The sequence below is a fragment of the Lissotriton vulgaris genome, chromosome 1_1 (genome assembly GCF_964263255.1).
Source record: "Lissotriton vulgaris chromosome 1_1, aLisVul1.2, whole genome shotgun sequence".
In the NCBI taxonomy this organism is placed as follows: Eukaryota; Metazoa; Chordata; class Amphibia; order Caudata; family Salamandridae; genus Lissotriton; species Lissotriton vulgaris.
In genome coordinates this window covers 88,340,182-88,348,450 of record NC_141685.1, presented here as the reverse complement: position 1 = coordinate 88,348,450, position 8,269 = coordinate 88,340,182, and positions in this window count along the sequence as shown.

The window sequence follows — 8,269 nt, the reverse complement described above, 5'->3', positions numbered from 1 at the left end:
ATTCCCCTCCAGTGTGGAGTGCCACAGGGCTCTTCGCTGAGCCCTACATTATTCTATGTTTACATGGCCCCCCTGGAGGACGTAGTATCCCCATATGACATCAAAATCGTCAGCTACGCTGACGATACGCAGCTAGTGGTTTCCTTATCCCATCTGGCCGACAATCCGGACACCTTGAACTCCTGCCTGGCGGATGTTCATACTTGGATGAGAGAATCCTCCCTCAAGTTAAACGGCTCAAAGACGGAAATACTGCTGCTGGGGAGTAAAACTACTGTTTTCCCTTCGCTCAGCTGGCCGGGATGTATGGGCGATCCCCCGGCCCCCAAAGAAGCCATTAAGAGCCTTGGAGTCTGGCTAGAACCAGACTTGTCATTTCGCACCCAAGCTAAGAAAACAGCAGGAGTGTGTTATGCCCTGCTTAGGTCGGCTCGGAAAATCTTCCCTCTCCTACCGTTAACATCGAGGAAGTTGCTGATTCAGGGTCTTATAACATCTAGACTCGATTATAGCAACGCCATTTTTTTGGGCGCCCCTGAATCTACCTTCAAGACCCTTCAACAGGTCCAAAATGCAGCGGCAAGGCTGCTTATGGATATTCCGAGGACGCAATCAGCGAAACCGGCATTGAAGGCGCTGCATTGGCTCCCTGTGCGGGAGAGAGTGACTTTTAAGGCACTTTGCACTGCCCATAAAATTCTCTCAGGTAAAGGCCCCCTCATTTTAAAAAACCTAGTTACTCCATACAAAGCAAGCAGAACGCTGCGATCGGAGAGGAAACATCTCTTGCTAGTTCCTAGAGTTAAAAAGGCCCGCACGGGCGGGAGAAGATTCTCATTTAATACGGCAAAGCTTTGGAACTCGCTCCCTCTAAAACTGCGCGCTGAGCCTTGCACACTGCGTTTCCGCAAAGGTCTTAAAACCTTTTTGTTTCCTGTATAATGCGTTAATTCTGTCCCCCACTACCATCGGATGTTGTCTGGAAAGCGCCGGGATGCCCAAGGGTAGCTGCGCGCTATATAAGATTTTAAATAAAATAATGAAGGACGCTGAGGCCTGCGAGGCAGATGCAGACCACCTGGTACACCTCTAGGTATATGGAGACTGACCCTCAAATATGGAGCTGATACAGGACTGTTTCCTCATTACATTGTTATTTTCATTGGTCACAACATAACACAGTAATACTGCAATCTACGGCAGTACATACTTGAAAAACAAGAGACGTCAGTGGATAATACAGCACGGGCATGCACAAAAACAAAAGGTTCATACCTTATATTATTTCTTGCATTCTAACATAGGTGTCGCATCAACCACGGTTTACAATTAACTATGGAAAGTAGTGACTCGTAGAAGAATGTTTGGTGACACTTACAGGTAATGGAGGAGAAAGGAAACTCAGCAGTGGACCCCAGTTGTACTTGGGTTTAGACGTCATTGGCATTTCCCCAGCATAAGTTGACAGGGTCCCTACAGTAATCCAAGTCTTCCAGCCAGCACTCCATACCTGGCTTCGCCCTAGTATCCCATGTAAATAAGATGTGGCGTAGATCCAGTCTGAGAGCAATTCTGACCAACATGGACACCGTCCCCTTAATGTGCAGAGTATGATGAAGTAGCCAAACCAGGGGCGTACACGGCAACTGCAAACCCATCGTGGTGTGCAAGTATCTCAATACTACCTCCTAGTATAGATGACCAGGAATACAGCCCCAGGACAAAGTAATAAAGACTGCCCCGATTGTACACAGCACTTGCAAAGATCATTTCCCCTGAGACCCATTCTATGGGGCTCAACAGGTGGGTGGCATGTTTGGTGCACAAATTGTAAAATTAATTACCAGAAAGTTGCCATTGGGGGTGAGGCAGCGTGTCAGCTGGCACACTTCGCTGTTGCTAGCGCCTCCGGGCTTGTAATTCCCCCCGCTGCCTCCCGTGCCGCACCGCCCCCTGGATCCCATTTGCTGTCCTCGCCACCCTCCTCCTGCCTCCCAGCGGACCCCTCCTCCCCTTATTTGGCAGCCGCTGTGCGGTGGAGACAGCGACCCTTGACCCTTGGATAGTTCGGTTACCCACTGCTGCATCTCCGCCTGCCCTGTCCGCTCTTTCAGCTTTGCCCCTTCCTCAGATCGACGCTTATTCACCTGCATCATTGCTGCCTGGCCCCCTTGACTGCCTGTGCCCCTTGCCTTCTGTGTCCCCATGTGCCTGCCCTCATCCCTTCTTATTTTGTACCCCGTGTGAGTGTTGACTGGTATTAATTTTCATATACTATTGCTCCTTTGCTGTCGCGCAGCGGACGCACCGCTGTCGTGCCAAAGGCGCTACAAAGGTAAGCCCGTCTGTGCCGTCCGCACATGGACCGCGCCCAGCGCCAGGACTCCTGGCCCTCAATGACACAAGCCCACCGGTCTTAACTACGACGACGCCACTCTCCATGCACTCAACGTCAGCTGGAACCCCACCTGCCACCAAGCCAGCCCAAAACGCACACACGGACCCTTCACCTGCCAAGCCTGCAAGTTCACCTGCCTCCAGACCAGCACCGCATCCGCCAGGCCAGGCCCTAGCAACAACCACCTCAAGTGTGTCGTATTTTGACGATGGCTGGGTTAGCGCTTAGCTTTGCTACACGATTCCCGCTTAAATTAGCTATACGTAGAAACGCCATTTTGTATGTGTTGGCGGCCATCTTAGATCATGAACGGCCTCGTGGCCGTCGTACCCTTTAGTCCGTTGTCCGTTCCACTGACCACTTTAGTCTGCCCAGCAACAGGCTATTTTTAGTACTGGTCAAGCCACACATGCGCAGTTCACACTGACCAGTCGTTCCTCAGGAATGTGCCACAAACTGACCAGTGGGTTTGAAACCCTCCAATGAGCTGGCAGTATTCCAAAATATGCCCTTATATGTACATAATGTTCTGTAACTTCGTGCCGCGTGTACGTTTTATTACCTGTAGAATCATATAAAGGAAGGGTCACACCGATGTTCGGTGTGATACCTCTTGCATTACCTCACTCCCTTTCACTCCCTTTCCCTCCCTCTCCCTCCATTTCCCTTCCTCTCCCTCACTCCCTCTCCGTTTCCCTCCCTTTCCCTCCCTCTCCCTCCCTCTCCGTCTCCCTCCCTTTCCCTCCCTCTCCCTCCCTCTCCGTCTCCCTCCCTTTCACTCCCTCTCCGTCTCCCTCCCTTTCCCTCCCTCTCACTACCTCTCCGTCTCCATCCCTTTCCCTCCCTCTCCCTCCCTCTCTCCACCTCATTCCCTCTCCCTCCCTGTCCATCTCACTCCCTCTCCGTCTCTCTCCCTCCCTGTCCGTCTCTCTCTCACTCCCTCCCTCTCACTCCCTCCCTCCCTCTCACTCCTTCCCTCCCTCCCATTCCCTCCCTCCCACTCCCTCCCTCACTCCCTCCCTCTCACTCCCTCCCTCCCTCCCACTCAATCCCACTAACTCACTCCCTTCCACTCACTCCCTCCCTCCCTCCCACTCACTCACTCCCACTCACTCATTCCCTCCCACTCACTGACTCCTTCCCACTCACTGACTCCCTCCCACTCACTCACTCTCACTCACTCACTCCCTCTCCCTCCCTCCCTCCCACTCACTCCATCCCTCTCACTCACTCCCTCTCACTCCCTCTCACTCACTCACTCCCTCTCACTCACTCCCTCTCACTCCCTCCCACTCACTCACTCCCTCCCACTCACTCATTCCCTCCCACTCACTCCCTCCCACTCACTGACTCCCTCCCACTCACTGACTCCCTCCCACTGACTCCCTCCCACTCACTCCCTCCCACTCACTCCCTCCCACTCACTCCTTCCCACTCACTCCTTCCCACTCACTCCCTCCCACTCATTCACTCACTCCTTCCCTCTCATTCACTCACTCCTTCCCTCTCATTCCCTCACAGTCACTCCTTCCCTCTCACTCACTCACTCACTCCCTCTCCCTCCCTCCCACTCACTCCATCCTTCTCACTCACTCACTCCCTCTCACTCCCTCCCTCCCTCTCACTCACTCCCTCTCACTCACTCACTCACTCCATCTCACTCACTCACTCACTCCCTCTCCCTCCCTCCCACTCACTCCATCCCTCTCACTCACTCTCACTCCCTCCCTCCCTCTCACTCACTCACTCCCTCTCACTCACTCACTCCCTCTCACTCACTCACTCCCTCTCCGTTCCCCCTCCCCCTCCCTTTCCCTCCCACTCCCCCTGTCATCTCACCCTGCCTGTGTGCCAGCCGGGGCGTGCACACACTCACAACCGCACCCGAGCACTTAACAGGTCTCTAACCCCTTCGATGCTCATGGCGGAACCGTTCCGTCATGACCACGCCCGTTTGCATAAGGGCTCAGCACCGGAGGGGAATCTAGGTCGCATGGATGGGGTTAAAAGACCATTTGCATGTTAATGTGCCCTTTGTATTTCACCTCTTCCTAGGCCCCTGCAGCTTTACTCTGGCCCTTGCTAGGATCGCCGGCCGGCAGCCCCCACAGAGCAGCAGAGTCTCTCGCGCTGCTGCAGACACTTAAAAAACACAGGTATGATGTCTCGGGGGTCCGCGGGCTGCCAGGAAAGGCTTGCCGGGCCGCCCCAGGCCCGCGGGCCGTACTATGAGTACCCCTGCTTTAGGCGCTATAAAGGCGGCAGGCTCTAGGTGCTATAAAGGCAGCAGGCTCGGCGCTATAAAGGCGGCAGGCTCTAGGCACTATAAAGTCAGCAGCCTCAGCGCTATAAACGCGGCAGGCTCTAGGCACTATAAAGGCAGCAGGCTCGGCACTATAAAGGCGGCAGGCTCTAGGCACTATAAAGGCGGCAGGCTCTAGGCGCTATAAAGGCGGCAGGCTCTAGGCTTTATCCTTTTAGTACAAAACATATGGCAGGCTCATGCAGGCGCCCTGGCACTATTGTGCTAAGGTGTGTGCATGGCGCACAGCAGCATATTCCTGCACTGACGCTAGGGAGAGTGGAGTACAGCGCCATATTTCTGTAAATACGGTGCTCCTTGCTCTCTCCTTCTCATGCGGTGCCGCATTTGGGGCTGCTGCACTGCACGGTGTGATATTTTAGCAAATCATTGCCTTGACTCATGTACAGAGAATGCATTTGGTAAAAGGGGTTACAATTTGCAGAACCAACCAATGTACTAATAGGTCAGTTCACATCATACAGAGTAGTAGGGACGCAGTTTGGTTTCCATTATTAGTTTGCATGAGCTAGGTGCCAAATTACAACCTATTACAATACCAGGGAGGGAAGCCTGCAGGGATTCTTTTAAACGTTGGATGTAAAGTGCCTCTTACCCATATCACCAGGCTCACCCCAAATCCTTCCATCTGTACTTCCCGACATTCCTCACGCCATTCCTGTGATTCTCGTCCCTCCTTCAAATCCCTCTAAAGCCTTACACGTATTAACACATATATAGTTCGATACACTTTTCACACCTCTTCATAAAGCAACTCTACATGTGTATGCTCCTATGGTATGAGTCTCCGCCGTCTTCCCCTTATATGTTATAGTTCCGAGCTCTGCTGCGTTCGCCTTCCTTCTATCTCACCATCTTGAGGAAACACAGCTCAAAGAGATGTGAGACCCTTTCCCAGTGAACACAGGCATGCAGGCACTGCAGCTATTTAACCACAATCATTACAATGATGTCATTGCACTTTAAAGTCACTTCTCCCAGCTGTGTGATTGTGGCAGCTGTGCCCTTCTTTTTGGATGGAGCTTCTGTTCACAGGCAGTGTTTGTCTGCACCCCCCGCCCCCTCCCTGCTGCAATCAAGGCCCACACAGAGCATGGCCCTTTTGTTATGCACAGACCTGCATTTGCAGCTCTGGCCTGCCCTTCTGAAGTCCTGCCTTGAGTTTCCTTCCAAACCCTCTGGATGGCTGGAGTACGCCCTTTCTTTTATCGTCTACACAGGATGCACCTAAAACATGAAAAACTTTCATGACATTCACAAGAAAGGCGCCAAAAGCGCGTTCCTCTTTTTCATGACTTTATTTCCTTTAAAACCGATAGAAATTCATGTATGCTTTACATGCATTGTCCTGAAATAAAGGGAATTTCACTGCCACTGTTGTAAACGCTGTGCTTTTTCAACAGATCCGAGATTTTAGAATCACCCCAAAACATGGCACATCTCTGAGCTGTATTCAGCGCCAAAGTGCTCCACTGAGACACATTTATGAGTATTTCAATTAAAATATATACATTTGCATATCAGAAGATACAAACAGTACAGAGCAATGCGGGGGTGGGGGTGGGGGGGAGGGTTGGGCTTGGTTCGTCGCCAGGTTGTGCACTGTAAACATAGTTAAGGTATGGGCTTGGCCCGTCCTTGAGTGTACAACAGGCGGCCATACTCTGGACCCGTTCTTTACCACCTTAGAGGACATAATTTTGTATCCACCTGTCCCGCTGACATGGACTGATCATATGCTGGTGAAGGCAGCTATTCCTGTGACTGACCCTATCTTTGTGGCACAAAACAAAACCTCTTTCTCTCGCCAGTGGAGCAAACTAAAACTAGAAGATTTTCATTCCCTACTTGGAAAGACTCCCTTACCTACCTTTTCGGATGTCGACGGAGGGTATGACTCTTTCTGCAACTGGATTGAAACGGCCCTGGATTCCCTTATCCCCTTGGTACGCTCTAAGTGCCGCACTAAGGCTCATAGCCCGTGGTATGATGAGACCTTGGCGTCTCTCAAGAGAGAGTGCAGGCAAGCGGAAAGGCAATGGAGGAAAGCCTATGATCCCGTGCGCAAATCCTGCTACCTCACCGTATCCAAGGCATATCATAGAGCGGTCTGCCGAACGCGGGCTGCATATTATGCGCAGGAGTTCCGGAACAGCCCTAACCCCTCTAAACTTATCTTCAAGGTCCTAAAAGATCTGACGACAAAGAGGGCCTCTGCTGCAGAAATTTGTACAGACTCTCATTGTGAGAGTCTGGCCTCTTTCTTTGTCCAAAAGGTGCATACAATCTATCGCACCTTCCCAACTGCCGTGCACCACTTGGACTTAGATGTCGGTCCTAAGGGCAATGCTCCAACTTTGGATATGCTGGCCCCCCTCTCTGAGGAGGGTTTCGATCTATTGAGCCAAAAAATTAAATCTGGCTCCCCAGCAGACCCCCTCATACCGACTCAGTTCAAAAACATGCAGGCAACATGTCGCTCTCCTTTGCTGGCCCTTATTAACACTTCTCTGACCTCAGGGATGGTGCCCACCAAGTGGAAGCAAGCGGTAGTTACCCCCATCCTAAAAAAGCCTACCCTAGATCCGGTAGAACCCGAGAACTATCGCCCCATCTCATTGCTGCCGTGGCCTGCTAAAGTTACCGAAGCCCACGTGAATAGGATCCTGGCCGACCATCTCGCCATAGCTAACATCTTGGATCCCACGCAAAATGGATTCCGTGCAGGCCACAGCACGGAGACTGCCTTGTTATACATGGTTGAACATCTGCGCTCCGTGCTGGACACCGGACGAACAGCGGCACTCCTGTTGTTAGATCTGAGTGCCGCCTTCGACACGGTGTCCCACGAGATCCTTTTGCGGAGATTAGCTGAAGCTGGGGTTAGGGGTTCGGCTCTAGGATGGTTCCGCTCTTTCCTCACCAACAGATCCTTTCAGGTTGCGATACCACCTGGCAAATCCACCTCTCACCCGCTCACCCTGGGAGTTCCACAGGGTTCATCTCTGAGCCCCACGCTTTTTAACCTTTATGTGAGCCCGCTGGCTGCGGTAGTCAAACGCTGGGGCCTAACAATGGTGTCCTATGCGGACGACACGCAGCTGGCGGTCACACTAAGTGGGGACTCAGCCGTGGACGCCCACAACTTCTGTGAGGGGCTACGTGCCGTGGCCAATTGGATGAACCTAAACTGCCTCCAATTGAACACAAAGAAGACCGAGGTGATGGTGGTGGGTAAGCAACCTGGATGGTGGAATGACAACTGGTGGCCCCCCGAGCTAGGAACAATTCCTTCTCCTGCCATCGAGATAAAAAATCTCGGGGTATGGCTGGACCCTACATTGAACTTCATCTGCCAAACTAAGAGGGTGGCTGCCTCCTGTTTCGGCATAATTAGGGGTATCAGGCCGGTGCTTAAATTTTTCGACACCCCCACTAGACAGCTTGTAGTCCAGGCCGCGATCCTATCCAGGATAGACTATGCCAGTGTCTTACTAGCAGGTACGAACAAGGCAGAACTCATGCGGCTACAACGAGTGCAGAATGCC